Raw genomic sequence first — 20,649 nt, 5'->3', positions numbered from 1 at the left:
TATACCCAGTCCCTGATACCAGAGGAGACCCTGCGGAAATGCTTGGCCGCACAGCCAACCTTCATCATGGTCGTTGCTACAAAAGGGGATAGTGGAGAGGACAGAAGGACGTGTATTTCTGTCCTGGTTATTCACTGTCCTCAAGAAGGACTCGAACAGGGAGATATTGGTGGTGGATCTGAGCCGCCATAACCGTTTTATCAAGCTGCATCATTTTCGAATGGTGTCGGGAGCTCAGGTTCGCCTACATCTCAAACTAGGAGCCTGGCTATCTTCCTTCGACCTGGAAGATGCCTACTGGCACGTCCCAATCCACAGGAGGTTCAGGAAGTTTCTGGCCTTCCAGGTGGAGGGGGACGTGTTTCAATTTACCCGGCTCCCCTTCAGTCTTTACCTAGCACGAGAGTCTTCACCAGAATCGTAAGGGTCTTGGCCAGGGAGCTCTCCCTCCGCAAGGTAGACTTCCTCATGGACCTGGACGATTGGCTGGTCTCGACCTCGTCCAAGGAAGAAGAAGAATCAAGCACAAGAGGGCAGAGGCATGGGCTTCAGAATCAACCATCCGAAGTCCTCCCTTTCACCATCACAACAACTGGTGTGGCTGGGGATGAAGTGGGACACCTCCACGGCTTTCCTCCGCCTCTCCTCAGACTACGCACGACGAATACTACGGCTCCTCTTTGTTGCCTCAAGGTCGTCCAGCTTTATTTGCCGCCAGTGGGAGACCCTCCCAGGCTCCCTCAACTATGCGGCAGAGGTGGTACCCCTGGGTCGTCTGCTTTTCAACCGCTTGACCAGGGAGGTAAACGCGGCCATCCAGGTCGAACCCAGGAATCTCGCACGTCCCTTGCTCTTCACTTGTCCTCCCTTTTACACCCCTGGTTGTCTCACAACGCCCTGCTCTGGTGGACACTCTGGGTCCCACCAACACCAACACTCTCTGTAGCGCCAGATGCCTCCGACGTAGGCTGGGGGTTCCAATCTTCACAGGGTCATCAGCACTTTAGGGGCTGGACAGACAAATGGAGGGCATCTCACATCAATGTACGAGAGCTGTACGTGGCGTGGAGATTCTGGAGTACAACCAGCTTACCGAGAATGAGACCATCTGCCTCGAAATGGACAGCACAGCAGCTGTTTTCTGCCTCAACAGGCAGGGCACGTCATGCTGGACCGACGCTCTCTCCCACTTCAAGGGGACGTCAGTAGAGTGGACACTACGCCAGAATGTGTTTCAGTCACTGATAGAGCGGTGGGGTCGGCTGGAGGTGGACCACTTTGCCTCTCAGACATCCGCTCAGCTCTCAGCTTACTTGAGTCGGTTGACGCCGACACCACATAGGGGCCCCGTTTCTCCAAGGTCCTGCTACAGGTCTGCCAAAAGCTTCACAGCTTCAAGGGAAATTCCTCCTCCTGGCCCCCTACTGGCCGGCTCAACCATGGTTCTCAGAGCTACTCGTCTGGTGTCCGCATCCACTGATGTTAGGGAGCGCCTGCCGCTTCGATCCCTTAGTTGCCAGGTTACAGAGATCACTTCACTTACATGTGTGGAGTTTCTCCATGCCTCCCTGAGCAGACTGTATTCGCGTAGAATGGTGGAGGAAATCTTGTCAGGACTGAGACCCTCCACTAATCGACAATACAAGTCCTGCTGGAAAGCCTTCCAGCAGTACCCCAGGGAGCAAGCAGCTCCAACACCCAGTGAAAGTATAGTTCTAAAGTTCCTATCATCTATAGCGCACGAGCAAGGCAGGTCTATCCCGACCCTCTACGTCCACCTGGCTGCCCTCACCGACCCCCTGGATTACGGGTGCAGGGTGAAGGTTAATAACAGGTCGGTTACCCTGCTGAGGTGGGGCCTGTTCCACCAGCAACCACCTGCTAGACCACCCCGTTCCTTCTGGTCTTTGGAAAAATCCTCACTCATTTGGGCTCGGTAAGTATTACTCCTTCAGTCCTGTGAACTATACTGACAACCTAGCATGAGGGCCACTGGCCTTATGCTATTTGTTTTTCCTATGTTCTTGTTGCTATGAAGGTTTTACCATGACATGGATTAATCTGATACCTGTTTCACCCCAGGATCCATTCACCATCTGACTGTCAAAGGACCGCATACTACAGAAGGCCCTCTTCCTCGTAGTGGTGGCCATGGGCTACAGGTCCTCCCAGCTATAGGCACTCACGAGGTTCGACCACTGGACCTCCTTCGCCCAAGGAGATTCTGCAATGTCCCCCCCACCTCCCTGGTGAAAAATGAGCGGGAGAACCACAGGCTCCAGCCAGTAGCGGTTCTGGCATGGAAGGCGGGACCCTCCGCCAATACCTTTCCGCTACGGCCAATCACACCACCAACCAGCATCATCTCTTCGTTCACTCTCGATCTGGCCGCCTGCTGACAGTCAGAGGATTGGCAGACAGGTTGCGGTAGGTTATAGAGGAGGCTTACCCTGGGAAGGTCCATGTCCCCACGACATATGGGGTGTAGTGGCTTCACTGGACTTCCTGAGGTCCCACTCCCTTTCACAGGTTCGGAAAGGGGGTCAGTGGAAATCGGCCTCCTGCTTCATAGCAAGAAACCTGTCTCACCAGGTGTCAGATGCACCCTACGAGACTATGGGTCTCACCCCTCAACCCACAGACAGCAAGCTAGGAAAAAACAAATTAATGTAGCTTAATCTATGAATAAATAAAATTAAAATGGTCCTGTGTGTGCTCACTGCTCCCCATACATCCTAGCACCCTCCTTCCTGCTGAATATAGCAAGTGCACTAGTGAAGCTCATCTCACTAAAATAGGGGCTTTGAAGCTTGCTGAGAAGCCTATTTTTGGTGATTGAGTGAAGCTAGCGCACGCACTTTCTTCGGATCCAACCCCCTGTTCTTCCTGATGTTGGGTTTTGGAAAGGAATGACGCATGAGTTATGTTCTCAGACAGTCAGTGACACGGCGCAGCTCTCTTGCGCAGATTTCCCATTTTTTTCCAATTTTTTCAACTGCTAGTGCAGCCTAGATTGATCTAGATGTGTTAAAATTTGACCTTGTCACCTCCTAAGGGTGATATCGTATGAGATCTAATAGCAAGAGCACTAGCTTCGCTCACTCACCAAAAATAGGCTTTTCAGCAAGCTTCAAAGCCCCTATTCTAGTGTGACCGACATCCACACAGAAATGGTGGGCACAGCGGGCAAGACGAGTGTTATGAGCTCACGGCCTTACTGCCGGTACACAGGATGCCAAATTCACCGAACATTGCCCTTTAAAGTGCCTGTAAAGGGGAAAGAGTGAAGCAACATTGCGGAGAAAACAAGGGAAAAAAGATAATCAACTAATTAGACGAAATGCCTTTGATTCCACCCTATCTAACAGTTGGAGAGAAGATGTTCCAACCCAGATATGAGAGCAGTACTCCAAGTTAGGACGGATGAATCTCTTATATACTTGAAGAAACTGTACCGGAATGAACTACTGCTCAGAAGACTGTTTGAGAGCTTTATGCTTTCATATACCGTAAGACACCTATGTACAGTAATAAGTCCAACTTAATGTTACTTTGTTACCTACAGTACCTTGTCGGATTAAATATATGACGCTGTTTATTGATGCTCTAAGTGCATGTATGTGTTAAATAACGAGTAACTGATCCACATTATTTTGGTAAATAAAGAAATGAAAAGAAAGCACTTACCCATATGGATATAGTTACACGCAAGAAGAGAAAGAAGGATGAACCATGGTTTTCATGGAAACAATGTGCTCTGGGACGATGCTCACAATGACGAATGGGAGAAACCTCTTTATAAAACATCTTACCTACTAAGGATGAAGCTTAATGTTACAGAACACACACACACACACACACAGTGTAACTTTGTGTGACGCGTTGTCTGACTTGGGGTGGCTTTGAGCGAACCATACACTTGATATTACAATATGTATCCTTCCTGTCTATGATTTACAACAATAACTGAAGGGCAAAAGCTACAATATTATACTAATAACACTGTCATGTATTGATACTATGACTAGTTACCAAGATACAGAGCACGATGAACATAACATGATAATGATAGTGAAGCCTGGAAGGGTTCATATCATAACTTGTGTGTTCGTGCGTATGTTGCCCCGTGAGAGTTACCGTGGGCCTCCATGTGCCCAGGTGGGATGGTCAAAGTATTACACTATAAGTGTGTCAAATGAGGAGTGACTGATCCACATGTAATTTAAGGTTTTTGAAATATGTAGTTAAATTAAACACGATTTTTCATATAGTTACGCGAATGATGGGGTGTGGTGGAAGCATCGTGGTCTGGCACACACACACACGTGTAAACGTGTGGGACTCACTGGGTGGTTTGGAAGTGTTTATTTCCATTCATACTTTCGTAACTACAACCTATGCTAATTTTTCTTCGTGTTCATATATAATGAAGATAATGCAGAGTATAAAATGCCATATACAATATTTATACATAATGTCATCTATACAGCCGTACTATGACTGTGTGTGTTCGTGCGTGTGTTGCCTCGTGATAGTTAGAGTGGGCCCCCGCCCAGAAAGGACACTGTACTAACCTCCAGCACTGACCCAGGTGGGCTAGAGAATATGGTTTCCGAGTGTACTTATGTATAAACGTAGATGCAAGTTAGTTGAATATATAAGTTACTGAATTGACAGGAGGTTGAGTTGATAAGGAGTTGAGTTGACAGGTGGATGAGGTGACAGAAGGTGAGTTGGCCAGAGGTCAAATTGATAGGGGTTGAGTTGACAGGAGTAGAGTTGGCAGAAAGTATACTTGACATGGGTTGGGTTGACAGTGGTTGAGTTGTTAGGAGTTGGGATGACATGAAACCCTGTCTGTCTGTCTGTCTGTCTGTACTTCCGTACGTCTATCTATCTATCTATCTATCTATCTATCTATCTATCTATCTATCCATCTATCTATGTACAGTAGATATTAATCTCTTTATAAATCTATTTTAATATAGTTGCCTATAATAATCTTTATATCACTAAAAACAACTTTAACTCCACCAATATCCTGATACCTATCATAAATATGTATTCATGAGTCATTAAAAATATATACAAATACATTTATATATTTAAAATGGTTTTTCAATCACCAAATGATATCGTGATTTTTTTATTTTTGTTACTGAATGACAAAAATTATCGTTGATGTCCATTGTTATAACACGCTGAGGAAAATATTATGTAAAAAAAAAAATTAAATTAATTCTATGTATAAAATTAATTATATCATAATTGAAGGTGAAATAATAATCTAATTCAAATAGTAGGTGTTCCATGTTTTTTCATTACCATAGAAAATGGTTATTGGTGAATTTTTACCAAAAACTCCTTATTTTAACAGTGTTGCATCACTTGCTCCGCCGCTCATGACACTTCTCTGTGTGTGTGTGTGTGTGTGTGTGTGTAGTATGGGATTGATACTACTACTACTACTACTATTATAATGATGATAATAACAATAATAATAATAATAATAATAATAATAATAATAATAATAATAATAATAATAATAATAATAATAATAATAATAATAATAATAATAATAATAATAATAATAATAATAATAATAACAATAATAATAATAATAATAATAATAATAATAATACTTATTATTATTATTAACTTTTTATTGCAAAAGTTCTGCACCCCAAAGGCTGAAAATATACATTAGACAAATATGACTTATTACATACAAAGACATGGGGTGGGTGGGTCGTTTAACAAAAGTTTTCATTATTTAAAGGAGAAAGAACATGAATTGAACATACAAATTATAGTTTACAGTTGATGGCAGGGGCTTGTCTCATGCCACACTGTGTGAGGTCACGTAGGCTACGTGGTTCAGTAACTCTTCCGTACATGTTGACATGAAGGACCTCACGTGGTCATGGAGACACCGGGTGGTGCAGTAACTCGTCCATAGGTGTTGGTATGAAGGACCTCACGTGGTCATGGAAACATCGGATGTTGTGGTGTTCACTTAGTGCAGTAACTCGTCCTCGGGTGTTGATATGAAGGACCTCATGTCGTCATGGACACATCCATCGAGTAGTGTGGTGTTCACGTGGTATAGTGAATCGTCCCCTGGTGTTGATATGAAGGATTTCACGAGGTCATGGAGGCACCATGTGGTGTGGGGTGGTGTCACAGTACCTCACTCTCTGCTAGGTGGTGTTGTGTTATCTCGCAGTGAAGTGTAAAGCCAACCCACTATTGTTCCCAGGGTGGACTGATTAACACCACCTGGTCATAAGATGGTAGTCGATTCCCAAGGATGCTTATCTCACTGGTGAGTCACTACTCTCGCTGGTACAGTCTAGTGCTGAATTCGCTGGCTTAAGCACTGTTCATCACTGTTCAACACTGATCCCACTTCTTTTTCTGAAACGAAATTGTCACTCTTGACGGGATTATGTTGATATCCCGGTGGTGAGGATGGGTTGGGGAGAGGGGACTTGGGAAATGGGCCTACATTGGCCAAGGTCTTGACCCTCCGGTGGTCAATAATGCAGTGATATGTGTGTGTGTGGAGGGGGGGTGTAATGCGTCTAGTGTGGCAGCATTATGTTAGTGTTAAGGTGCAAGAACTACTTGCCTCCTGTCGCTTTCAGCTACGGCCGCTGGCTAGCACTCATGGTGAACAGGGAAGCAACTTGCATAAATCTTCCCCTACCAGTTAGCAGCCCCTTCACCATCAAGACTCCTGCTGTGCCTCCTCGTGGCAACGCACGGTAACTGGGTACTGTGTGGGCCCAGTCTAGACCAAAATTGAATCTCGGAGCAGAAGTGGACATCTCAGAGGGACGGCACATAGGCCCACAAGCATGTGTAAACGTCCTGGCGCCTACCAACCACTCCGCTGCTGTCTTGCGGATTAACTTTTATAGGTATAAGGCTATGGGAAGAAACCCCGAACAAAAAATCTGTGGTGGAGCACCGGATCAGGCAGACATGCTTACAGAGCTCTGTAATAGCCCCTGTCTTATAGGCAGAAGTATTTATATATATGGGTTAATTACATTTGATTTATATACTCTGTCACCCTCTGTAACTTTCCACTAGCTATGAGGTAGCATGTTCAGAGCATGTGTTAAGGTGTGTCCACGGGAAGTCGTGTCGCTTAGTGCTGAACTTAGGCATTAGGTAGCCGGTTCTCTGGCCACTTGATGCAGGCAGTAGTATGATATCCTTGAGGAGAGGAAGACGCTATTGAGAGCAATCGTGGATGGTTCCGTCTTCACTCGAGGGAAGACGTAAATTACCGTTCTACCTTAACGGGTATTACAGGGATTGTCACTCAACACCTCACACTAACCGGACGTATTTAGAAGAGCTCTTTAATAGAGCCTCCGTCCTCATCTTAACACTCATAGCTACAGTGACTAAGTTACGGTGATATACATTTGGAATTGTATATGAGATAGTTCCCCAATAAATAGAGAACAGACAATTGGGTTTTGCTACTAAAACCTTATATAATTTTACATGTTCCAACCTCATTAACCCAGAAGGAATCAACGGTTAAAGAATCAGTTCATAAGGTGGCAACGTCTCAGTACCCTTCACAAGATTCTCTTCGCTGTCGGAAGCACTATTCCAGCGTCTCAGAATGATCTTGCAAAGAAAGTGTGTTCCAGTAGTTCATTATCACTCACTAGAGGAAGACGTTTTTGAGAGCCATCGTGGATGGTTCCGTCTTCCTTCGAGGGAAGGACGTATATTTCCGTTCTCCCTTGATGGGTCCCTATTCATTCTCACCCAACTATCGTATCTATAGGACGTACTTAGCAGAGCTATTTAACATAGCCTCCGTCCATTTCATTTTAAATCTCATGTTAACATCTCAATAGCTACATTAAGATATTTTACAGTGATGAACCTACGGTAATACACAGTGGAACTACATAAAATATAGTTCATTAACTAATAGTAGAATCTACAGTGGTGCTTCTCAAGTGATTGTTACAAGTGGTGACAACCCAGAAAGGTTGTTACATATATAACAGTTTCACAAGTAACTGTTATATCACACTAACAGTCATCTCAACAGATACACAGTTGGTAAAGGTAGAGATATCATGTTCTCCCCATTACTGTGGCATACTGGTCAAGAAGAAGAAGCAACTATTACACTGGTCAACATAAAAAAAATTTCTCATGGTTCTGGATCAAAACAGTCTGATTCTAGTGTAATTGTATGTGCTGAACTCAATTATGACATTCGTATAGCTGTATCAGGCTCAGTTTTCCAGAACCAGCATATCTATATATTTAGTGTACCATGCTATTCATACAGTAATTTATATGCTCATTGGCTCCACTTATGCATTTGTCCTGATTTGCTGATTTGATATTGCATATCTACACCTGCATGATTTGTAATTACTCTGAAATTAACAAAACATGGAACGTCGCAAGTGTGTGAACGGTGCTGACAGTTTTTGCTACATATGTGGTGCCTTCACTCCTGGTAGCCTCAAGAAACCAATCACAAAAGCTGTTCGACTGAACTACAAAAGTTACTTCAAATGTCATTTGGGTGACCAAGACAAGAAATGGGCACCTCATGTAGCCTGTAAGTCTTGTGTTAACCACCTGAGCGAGTGGATGTGTGGTAAACGAAGTTCAGGAATGCCGTTTGCTGTACCAATGATATGGCGTGAACCTAAAGACCACAGTAGTGACTGCTACTTCTGTCTCACAAATATTAAGGGAATAAAAATCAAGACACGAGGCAAGGTACAGTACCCCAATATTGCTTCTGCAATCCGACCAGTACCGCACAGTGCTGAACTTCCAGTCCCAAATCCACCGACTGAACAAGAATTGAGTGATTCCGATTCTACCTCTACCTCAATGGAAAACGACTACCAGGATGACTCTGAAAATACCAGGCCTAAACTATTTACTCAAGAAGCGCTTCATGATCTCATCAGGGACCTAAACTTGTCAAAAGAAAAGGCTGAAGCTTTGGGATCCAGACTAAAGCAGCGTAACCTGCTAGAAGATGGAGTGCATATCACTACAGCGCGTTACCGACATAGACAGCTGTCTGCATTTTTCAAGATGGCAAACAACCTTTGTTATTGCGAGGACGCAGTATCTCTCATGCAACAACTCTACAAGTCTGAAACATACAAGACAGAGGATTGGAGGCTGTTTATAGACTCAGGAAAAGATTCTGAAAGCTGTTCTTTTACACAATGGCAATCGGCTTCCATCTGTCCCAATAGCACACGCAACAAAAATAACTGAGAGCTATGAAACAATGAAAATTCTGTTGGCCGCTATAGAGTATGAGAAACACCAGTGGAAGATATGTGGCGATCTCAAAGTCATCAGTTTACTACTGGGCCTTCAGAGTGGCCACACAAAGCACATGTGCTTTTTGTGCTTGTGGAACAGCGACAAGAGCACAAGAGATGCGCCTGCGCCTGGAAGGTTTAACTGTGCTCACAATCCGCTTGTAGATCCAGAAAAGATATTTTTGCCTCCACTGCATCTAAAGCTCGGTTTGGCTAAAAATTTCATCAAAGCTATGGATCAATTCGGTGCTGGGACTCTATACTTATCTCAGAAACTAGGTGGTGTGGTTTCCGAAGCCAAGTTGAAAGCAGGTGTCTTGAATGGACCACAAATTCGTATACTAGTTAATGATAGCGAATTCACCAAAACATTGAACCCACTGGAGAAAAAAGCATGGGAATCATTTGTCAATGTGTCAAAGAATTTTCTTGGAAACTATCGTGCTGACAACTACAAAGAAATCGTAACAACCATGCTTCAGAATTATCATGCATTGGGAGCAAGGATGTCCTTGAAATTGCATTTTTTCCACTCTCATATTGAATTTTTCCCAGGTAACCTTGGAGACGTTAGTGATGAACACGGCGAAAGATTTCATCAAGATATCGCCATAATGGAGAGCAGATATCAGGGACAATTCAGTCCTAACATGATGGGCGACTATTGCTGGACACTGCAACGAGAAGAGAGCAAGCTGTACAAGAGAAAGAGTAAAGTTCAGAAGCACTTTTAGAACTTCATATTTTGTCATTATAAAGGATTTGAACTTATGTTTTTTGGTACAATTTTTTATGAGCTTATCTGTGATAGGTTTAAAATTGTATCTTGCATGACGCGATAATGTTACTATATTTACTATTTTTTTTATTCTTTAAGAAAGTAGGTCTGATGGTAGAATGAAACATCCAATTAATATTCATTAATATGAAATTAGTCATGAAAGCACAGTCACATGAGATAATCTCATCTTTTGCACGACACGTGATGGAATATTAAATATTTGTACCTATTGATTTTTTTATAAAACCTGGTCTGATAGAACAAAACAAATATCAGATTCGAATTCAGCAATATGAAATTAGTTGTGTGAGCATGATCTCATATGTGAACCATTTTGGCTGTTGACCAGTGTTATATACGTGGCAGTGGATCTACGGACCCATATACAAACGTAAATATGAAATAGCAATCAAAGATATTGTTATATGTGTTACATTTACTACTACAAAGAAGAAGAATTGTTATATACGTGGCAGCGGATCTACAATGAAACCGTTATACTACTGTTACATTTACTGTTACATCTGTTACAACGATCAAAGAAATCAGTGACGGATAACAACATTCCGATTTATATATACTTTCTCCGTAAAAAGTCATAAGTGTTTTACGAAACCAGAAACAAAAACAGTGACGTGTTATATTCTTCCAAAGTGTATTATAATATCCCGTAGTGAGACGTTATACATTGAGTGATTTGTATTTTGTCATCCAAAGATGATGCACAAAATCTTTTTTTTATATTGCTAACCAATACTGAGTTATTGATAGTTGCTGAATTGTGGCAACAATCCTGTGAGCTGAAGTGAACATTAGTTTCTGCAAATGATTCGTTCACTGCCCAGGGTGTGACAGGACGAGACTACAGTTGTTGTGACTACTCATCAATCAACATCCTGTCAACAAAATTCTTTCGTATGGAGTGAGTAATCCCCAGTTACCAGCACCCCCCTAGTGATGACACATCTCCAATCACGAGAGATGGTCTCAGCATTCTGAGATATGGTGTGGTGGATGCACTAAGGTACCCAGTGAACCTCAGACTCCTTGAGTTCACTGACAGGGAGCAGCAGTTTGCTGTGCTCAGGATTTTCGTGGACATTGACCCAGTCACCGGCCTCAGCATCAGCTGTGTCTCCTGTGAGTGACACACGCAAGTCTTCCGGATTGTGGCAACAATTTCACATTTTCAAGAAATTCTAGAAAGGATTCTTCAATCAAGCCTACAAGGAATAGGTAGTTTTAGGTATACATTATATATATACCCACATTAACATATTCAACGATATAACTCCACACAGATAGACATTATGTAGACTATATCAATTATTATAAGTGGCTTATTTATTCTAATATATACTGACGTAATATAATTTCTAGTATTTATTTTTCACCTGTTCAGCTATTGATACTTTAACTATTTTAAATATAATTTATATCAATTTCCTTTAAATGGAGAGACAAGGTTATTTTTTTGGTTTGTATCTAAATAGTTTTCAAACCTTTGGCATAGAAAATGCGGACATTTTTTTTTCCCAGGAAGGATAATAATGATAATAATTTTCATAACTACAAATATGATAGTTTTATAATAATTTTAATGATGTCATACACACATCTTTTCATACTACAAATATGATAGTTTTATATTAATTTTAACGATGTCATAGACATATTTTTCAAATAACAAATGTTTGTCTTTTAAGTTGGAATCATCCAATTTTGCCATTGTACATAATATACTCTCCATAAGACATTGCAAACTAGGGCTAGAGTAGCTGTTGAACCGCAGGTGTCACCTTCCCTAGTTTAGTGTTTATACATATATGCATGTAACATGGTTAGGTTTATGTATAGGGTTTTTGGGCGAGTTTAGTTTATTCCTCGCGGAGCTTGAATGTGTGACCGAGCGATGTAATAGCCCCTGTCTTATAGGCAGAAGTATTTATATAAATGGGTTAATTACATTTGATTTATATACTCTATCATCCTCTGTAACTTTCCACTAGCTATGAGGTAGCATGTTCAGTAGGGTGTGTCAATTTTGTCAACATGTTAAAAATCAAATTTGGTAGTCAAAATATTGTGCCTCTTTATGTCTAAATTTGAGATTAGCAAACAAAAATGAATTGAAATAACCCTCACCTACATCAATTATACCTTAAAGTTTCAAATATCAGTATTTCAACAAATTAATGAGACTTGATTAGAATTATTCACTTGATATTAACTAATCTCATGTAAGCATATGGATTATGGAGTATTTTATGGTTCTATAGCTTGTGTACAATATGCATGTCAGAACATGAACATGAACAGGCTCTCCGTGTGGGACAGTTTAATTCTTGTTTTGACTTGTACCAAGCGTGAGGATAAGGCGCCCGGCTCACTCTCCTTCTAGATATCATAGACGGTGGTTTGCTCTCATTGCACTTGCACCTACTCTACCAGACGAATTCTACATTTTAATTATTGTAAGTAGGGCATATTGATTGTCGCAGTTACTTATATCATTGTATAAAACATTATGTTCTAAGAAATTATTATGTTATTTCTGTTACAGCATTTTTGATAAACAAATTGATATTTTTTGAAACAACAATTGAATTATGAAACATTGAAATATTTTTCTATTTGTCAGATAGTGTGAAGATGTCAAAATTGAAGACAAGAAGTCAGTTGTCAACCCACTTGAGCCTGCTAGTTGGTAAAGGGAAGGAGCTTCCTGTATCAGAACTTCCAACAGTGAGAGACATGCTAAGATTAGGGTTACTCCTTCGAGAAAAAAATGCAAAGGACAGAAGGAACTATACAGATAAAGAACTCATAAATGACATGATAGTCCCTCTTCTGCATCAATGGACAAAAGCTAATGCACTATTCAAACCACCTGTGATTAATCAGTGTCGAACTATTGAGCTAAAACTAACGAAATTATGGCACAAAGCAGTTGAAACATCACTTGGTAAAGGAAACTTGGCCAGGAAAAATGAATTTCTGCACACACTTGATACTCTGTTTGACATTTTGACCTGCAAGTGCTCCATACAATTATGTTCTGAATCCAACTGTTCTCACTCAGGTAAGAGAGAAATAATTCCCACATTGATTGTGGTTGTCCTCGTGAAAAGAAGATCCCTGTTTTAGAGCTTGAATTTATAAAGGCACAGAGGACAAAGGCAGAAGGCCAAGGAAGTATGCAAATGGGTTCAATAGATTATTCAGAAACAAAGAAGCAGATTGCTAATGCCAAGAAGAGAGAACAAATCCGAGAGAGGGAACAAAAGAAGAAAATGAAGAGTGAAGAAGCCATCCAAAGAGAGGAAGAGCTGTGTCAAGATGTTTATCACTTCTTTGATAGTTCTTCTGATGAACAGGAAGCAACATCAGATGATAGTTCCAAAGAGCCATCTGAACCTTTACCAAAGAAAATGAAATACAACACAAGAAATATTTCAAACATTGCTTTAGCTAGTATTCGCCACCATGCTGGACTTCGTGAGGCTGCAGAAATTGCAACTGCCGCTTGGATAGATGCAGGCCTCATCAGCCGAGAGGATGTATCTTTGGTGATAGATCATAATAAAATTAGAAGAGCACAAGAAAAAATAATGAAGGAAATATCTGATCAGCATGAAAAAGATTTAAGCGAGGGAGGGCTCTCCTGTCTTTTGTTTGATGGAAGAATAGATGACACAAAAGTTTTGCTAGAAGTAGAGGGAGTGAACAGAAAGTTTCCAGGTCTCATCAAAGAAGAACACTACTCTGTCTGTTCTGAGCCTGGTGGTCGGTTTTTGTTTCACTTTGCTCCCGAAACTGAAGTAGAAGGGAAGAAACATGCAGAGGTCATTGCTGATCATATTTTATGTTGGGTTCAGGAGAGAGGACTTGGCAGTTCACTGCAGGCTGTTGGTGGAGATTCAACTGCAGTGAACACCGGATGGCAGGGGGGTGTAATGACGCATTTAGAGAAAAAACTAGGAAGAAGACTTGTTTGGATTGTATGTGATTTACATACAGGCGAGCTACCTCTTCGTCATCTCATCCAGGAACTTGATGGTCCTACAAAGAGCAACAACAAGTGGTCAGGTCCCCTTGGCATCATGCTGGATGAAGCAACACAACTAGAAATAAATACAACCTTTCCAAAGGTCGAAGTTGGCCCTCCCCTTCCGGCGTTGTCTGAAGGAGTCATCAAAGATCTCAGCACAGATCAATCCTATGCTTATCGTATTGCCCAAGCAATAAGATCAGGAGAAGTGCCTCAGTCATTGGCTCTCTTGGAGATTGGACCTGTCAGTCACAGCCGTTGGTTAACTACAGCTCTTCGTTTCTGCAGGATTTGGATTTCCAAACACGAATTGAAGGGCAAAGTGCTGAAGAATTTGAGGTTAATTGTTGAATTTATTATTGGAGTTTATCTTCCCCAGTGGTTTTGTGTGAAACTTAATCCTATGTGGGTGGATGGGCCCAATCACCTTTTGTTTCAATTGCAGCTAGTAAGAACACAGAGGAAGGTAGTGAGGGACATCGTGTTACCTGTGGCAAGAAGGTCCGCTTGGTATGCTCGATCAGAAGCAGTTTTGCAAGCAATGCTTTGCAGTCAATGTACCAATCTCCGAACCGAGGCTGTAGAAGTCATTCTAAAGATTAGAGGAACGCTAATAGATGACGACCAGTTGGGAGACTGTTCGTTTCATTCAAGAAAAGTTCCCCCAATAAACGTCAATGCCACCAAATTGTCAGAATTGGTTGACTTGAGTTTGGAAGTCTTAGAGCCACCATTGACAACAAGTCTAACTAGCCAAGAATTGAGAAACCTTAAAGAGACTCCAATGCAGGTGCCGAAGTGGCCTTCCCACACTCAAAGTGTGGAGAGATGTGTGAAAATGGTCACAGAAGCAGCGGGCCATGTTTACAGCCACGAGAGGCGAGAAGGTTACATCAAAGCACAAATAGCAAGCAGACTACTGATGACAAGAAACCAAAGCAAAGAGAGTATGAAGGCATTGGTTACTTTCAAATAGACTACGGATAATAAAATATAATAATTTGAAACTTGAAACAGTAACATGTGTGCAAACGCTGGTTATGTTATAAATTCACAAATATGTACATTTAAAAATCCATTTGATGTAGGTAGGACTTATTATAAAAAAAATTTATGCCAGAATATTGTTTTGCATGCTTAAAGACTACAATAAATTGCTACCAAATTACTCGATTTTCAATTTAGCCAGTTCACCCCCTAAATTGACACACCCTAATGTTCAGAGCACGTGTTAAGGTGTGCCCACGGGAAGTCTTGTCACTTAGTGTTGAGCTAAGGCATTAAGTAGCCGGTTCTCTGGCCACCTGATGCATGCAGTAGTTTGATATCCTTGACGGGAGGAAGACGCTATTGAGAGCCATCGTAGATGGTTCAATCTTCCCTCGAGGGAAGACGTATATTACCGTTCTTCCTCGACGGGCATTACAGGGATTGTCACTCAACGCCTCACACTAACCGGACGTATTTAGAAGAGCTCTTTAATAGAGCCTCCGTCCTCATCTTAACACCCTTAGCTACAGTGATTAAGTTACGATGATACACACTTGGAATTGTATATGAGATAGTTCTTCAATAAATAGAGAACAGACAATTGGGTTTCATTACTAAAACCGAATATAATTTTACATGTTCCAGCCTCATTAACCCAGAAGGAATTAAAGGTTAAAGAATGAGTTCAGCTCTATCAAGACCCCAACGGCAGTATAGGCGGAAAAGGTGACCACCATGGGAACCCAACAACTACACCGGAAGATGAAAGCAACGCATAATGGACAGGCTACTAAGGCGAAACCCAACAAACTGGGCTATCGACAGTCCAATGCAACTCTCCCTCTCCCCAGCCGTTGCAGTATAAGTACCAGTGGATCGCGAAAGGAAGACCCAGGATGTGTAGTTGCAGCTTGCGCTCCTGCCTCACCACATAAATCAACTCATGCGCAGCCATCATCCAGCTCATCATACTTCTCATCATCATCAAAATCCCTATTAGTACAGCAGCATAGCCAAACAATTGTGCATTTTATGATGAAAGCATTAACTTTGGCACAGATATAGAGTAATACATGGTGAATATTTTCAGATATGGAACCACTAGAAACTCAACCTCTGTGGGAGTTATATTGAATTTCAAGATGGCCGCCGTTCAGGATACGCTAAACTATGTATTTCTGTTTTTACGGTTGCATATTTCATTCCAATGCATCAATATACATAATCCGGGTTACGAAAATCATTTGTGATAGTTTTCGAAGACACGTAAAAGCATTACACTGGAAAATTAACATACAAATTTGCCGAACTCCCAAAACATAATTTTTTTTCTGAACATTCGGCTATTGAGGCCGAATATTTGTAGATATTTGGCCTTAACAGCCACCTTCACATGCACACAGTCCAGTGCATTTAAGTGCAGCTTTTTGGCGCCTCCACTTGCCACCGCAGTGTTTTCTGCAACCGCAAGAGATGAGCTCGTGGCATGACTTTGACACTTCAGATAGTGTGATCCAGAGTGGTTCCAGCTCATCTCCCGACTTCATCCAACCCCAGTCACATGGTGATGGCAGACTGACAAACGCTATTGCGGCCTGTTCCCAGATATGTCCAGCCTGATAAGCAGCTCTCTTTATGTGCTGCTCCAGAGCTGCTCTTGTTGGTGGGAGATGCTTCAGTGATCTTGATTTTCTTGAAAACAGTTTCTTTCTCACAACGTTCACGTCACAGCATGTGCTCGTACGGTCATAGAGCAGCACGATGAATCTCTCCAGTGTCGACAGGACACCATCAGGGGTGGAAGCCAGACTGAGGAAGGCGGTTGTCACTTCCGGAAATGCATTCCATGTGGCCCAGGCTGCCTTCTTGCTATGACCTGCAAAGACAGATACCGTGTCGTAGCCCGTTATTGCGTGAAACACTGGAAGAGCTCTCGACTTTTCAGGTCCCAGGGCCTTTGCAATCTGTTGTGCTGCTATGTAACGTCGATTCTTTCCTGTGACAAAAGTAAGCCATAGTTCATCTAGTACCTCACTCCGTTCAATCGCTAGAGCAACTGCAAGGATGACAACATCTGTATCGACGGTACGAATGAGTATTCGCCGATGACCACATTCCAGGGCATCAGCTGCATGAACCATCATACTAGTGTCGGCCTCTTCGTGGTTGCATGGTGCCAAGTTGGCTGTGTCCTTCTGGGGTGGAACAGTGAGTACCTGTTTCTTGTCTATGACAACCAGCTGTTTACTTTCTTTGACAACCAACTGCATAACCTGTTCTGACAGGAAACTGAAGAGTTCCTCTTTGTTGTCACTGTTGTGGAGAAAATTTTGCCAGTTGCAAGGTAGAGGACCAGAGGCAGTGATGCTTCTTCGAATGCCCTTGCCTCGGTTACATCTTACTGTTGCTTTTAGGCTCCCAAATTTCAGGTAGCAATCCCAGACCAGGTCAAGTCGAGATCGATATTCGAGCTGTGATTCAATACAGGGAATGAGTACAGCTGTGCTGTATTCTTGAAATGTCCTACTGCCTCCTGGCTTGAACATTTCCACCACGGCAGGTCCATCGAGTGTAATTGAGGTGACATGTGGAGCCTCAGTGATCTTGTCAGCAAGCGGTTCAAGAGGTGTGAGTAAGTCGGCCTTCTTGCTGAAGCGGAGTTTCCCATTACTGGAGAGTGCTGGTTGATAGGCCCGTTTTTCATGCTTGAAGAATTCGTCCAAATCACACTCTCTTGTTTGACAGGCTATGTACAGCCTGGAGAAGAGTCCACAGTCGTCTTTTGCGAAGGCTAGTTGCTGCTTACTCCTAATTGGAGACTTGGATTTCATAGAACTGAATAGTGTTAGCTTGTAGAGCTTAATAGTGTCACCAATAGGCTTAGACTTGTCTTCAAGGCGTTCTCTTACATATGAATGGAATTGTTCTCGTCCAAGCTTGACAACATTTTGCACACTCCACGGCTTCTGGACAAAAGATTTCCTTTGTATGAAGAACCATTAGGTCAGCACTTTCTTCTTCAAATGGGTTTCCCATTTCTTCCATGACAAGAGTAAATGCTTTCACATCCTGAAGAAACTTGTCCTGCGTCGTGTTGGTTTGCTCATGATGGTGGAAGTTAGCCTTGGTTTGCTCACCTTTCTGCGATGATTCAAATTCAGCAATGACCCGTGCTACTTCTGGACCTGCAGCCATCCACCGTCGAAGTGCACTTGGGTTTCCAGTCAAACCGACTGCACCACCATCACCTTTGATGAAGGCATTGTTCTGCTCATGGGCCTGGTCTAGTGCCATTGCAGAAAAACGGCGGGCTGTCTTTTTTGCAGTGAAATGTCCAGCTTGAAACCTTGAAGACACAACAGGATGCTTGTCCGAGAGCTCTGTCATGTCCTTCAGGTGGACTGGAACCCACCGAGAATAATGAGTATGATCCAACGCGAAGAACCACTAACACAGTTCAGCCAGAGCATCCATGTATAGCGAGAAGTTTGATTCTCGTAGTGATATAACAAACACAAAGATACTTAGCTCTAGGTTGAGGGTGGTTGCCCAGTACTGAAACTGGGGACAACATTCAGCCCTTTGCTGACACCAGACACCAAACTCTAGGGGCTCATGACCATCACTTTGGGCATCTTCAGTGTATTTGCCATAAGCCTTGTGCTGTAGGCTGTTTAGGGTTGCTGCTGTTATCTGATGGCCTCGCCTGGTGCGTGTGACGTGAGCAGCCTTTAGGAAAGAGTTCGCAGTTCCTGGGCTGGCAATATCGGCTTGCACCAGGGTTTCTGCCCACCTGCTACCCTGCAACCAACTGCCTGCCATCCTCAGAGCCGCCATTTCAATGTGGAGACCGCCCAGAATCATAATAAATTTATCTTCGCCATAATTTTCGGGCCAATTCCACTGAATCTGTTTGGCTATTGCAGGCAATGGTTGGTCCAAGGTGATTACTGGGGCTTGACCTTTTCTTTCTTCTTATAGACTATTATTTCCCTATGCTTCGCAGTATTAGACGGTTTCACAGGACTAAGACCATAACGTGGTGAAACCTGAATTTTTTCCTGGATCCGCCCCTGATTTATAGCGGCCACTCAAATCCAGTATCGAGTGGTTCCATATCTGAAAATGTTCATATATCATTACTCCATCGCTGTGCCAAATTTGGTGCTTTCATCATTAAATGCACAATTGTTATGAAAATTGTAGCTATGCCGCTCCACTATATGCCCTCAAAAGTCTTATAGCGATGGACGAGTGGCGACGGGGACAGGCAGAGATGACTCCCGGGAGTCTCTAGTCATAACTCTACACATGGACGGCTTAGATATGATGGTCGTTTGTGCACTGGGATCTAAGCATCCATTCCAGTCTGTGTGACTGAGCAGCTCTTTTGAGGAGCCACTCTGCTCACCCCACATGGGGATGGAGTTAGAAAAGGTGTCCTAAAGATAGCATGCCTAAAAAAAACAAAAAACAGACTAGGTAGCCACACTCAGTAAGGTCATCCTTATGTGGTTCGAAAACACAATCAAAATCACAGATCAAAACAAAAGCAAACTATGCAATCTCTTATGGTCGTTGTATGGAATGGCAGGACCCTTCTGGATACTGACACAAATGAGCGTGCTGAAAGAAGAACCTCCCTTGTGGTAAAAGAGATGGCTTGGTATAACATCAACATAGAAGCCATTAGTGAGTCCCGGCTCCCAGAAGAGGGTCAACTCACAGAACTGGTGTCTGGCTATACCTTCTTCCGGAAGGGAAAGCTTGCTGCGGAGAGAAACCACATTTGTGGAGTTGACTATGCCATACACCAACGCATCTTACACAGGCTAATGAACGCCCCAACACTGGATGAGGCGGACATCAAGAAGGCCTTTTACACTTTCCTCGACAGAGTGCTATCCTTTATTCCCAGAGAAGTTAAGGTTGTGCTCCTTGGTGACTTCAATGCCAGAGTTAACAGAAATGCTGACATTTGGCAGGGAACCATGGGAAGAAATGGACTAGGCAAGTATAATCCCAATGGTCTACTGCTCCTCCTCAGCAATGTGCTGCACACAACCTCACTATCACCAATACCTTGTTTAGGCAGGCCGACAAGTTAAAGAGTTCGTGGCAACACCCACAATTCAAACACTGGCATCTCATTGACTACATCATTGTCAGAGAAATAGATCGCCGAGATGTCCTCATCACCCATGCAATGCATGGCTCACACCACTGCGACACTGATCATCGGCTCGTCAGAGCCAAGTTCTCACTTCACGTCGCCCCAAGACGGTGAAGGCTGCTAGCCTCCAGATAAGGTTTTAACACTAAGCGTCTGGCGGATCCAGTAGTAGCACATGCTTTCAGAGAGCTGCTCGAACATGGGCTGATAAACAACTCAACAACAAACAACCCAAATCCCAATGCCGAATGGAATATTCTCGACACTGTCATGATAGAAACCTGCAGAGAGACCCTCGGCCAGATCGAAAGAA

Source organism: Homarus americanus, unplaced genomic scaffold (genome assembly GCF_018991925.1).
Source record: "Homarus americanus isolate GMGI-L3 unplaced genomic scaffold, GMGI_Hamer_2.0 scaffold6317, whole genome shotgun sequence".
NCBI classification, from domain to species: Eukaryota; Metazoa; Arthropoda; class Malacostraca; order Decapoda; family Nephropidae; genus Homarus; species Homarus americanus.
This window is presented reverse-complemented; position numbering follows the sequence as displayed.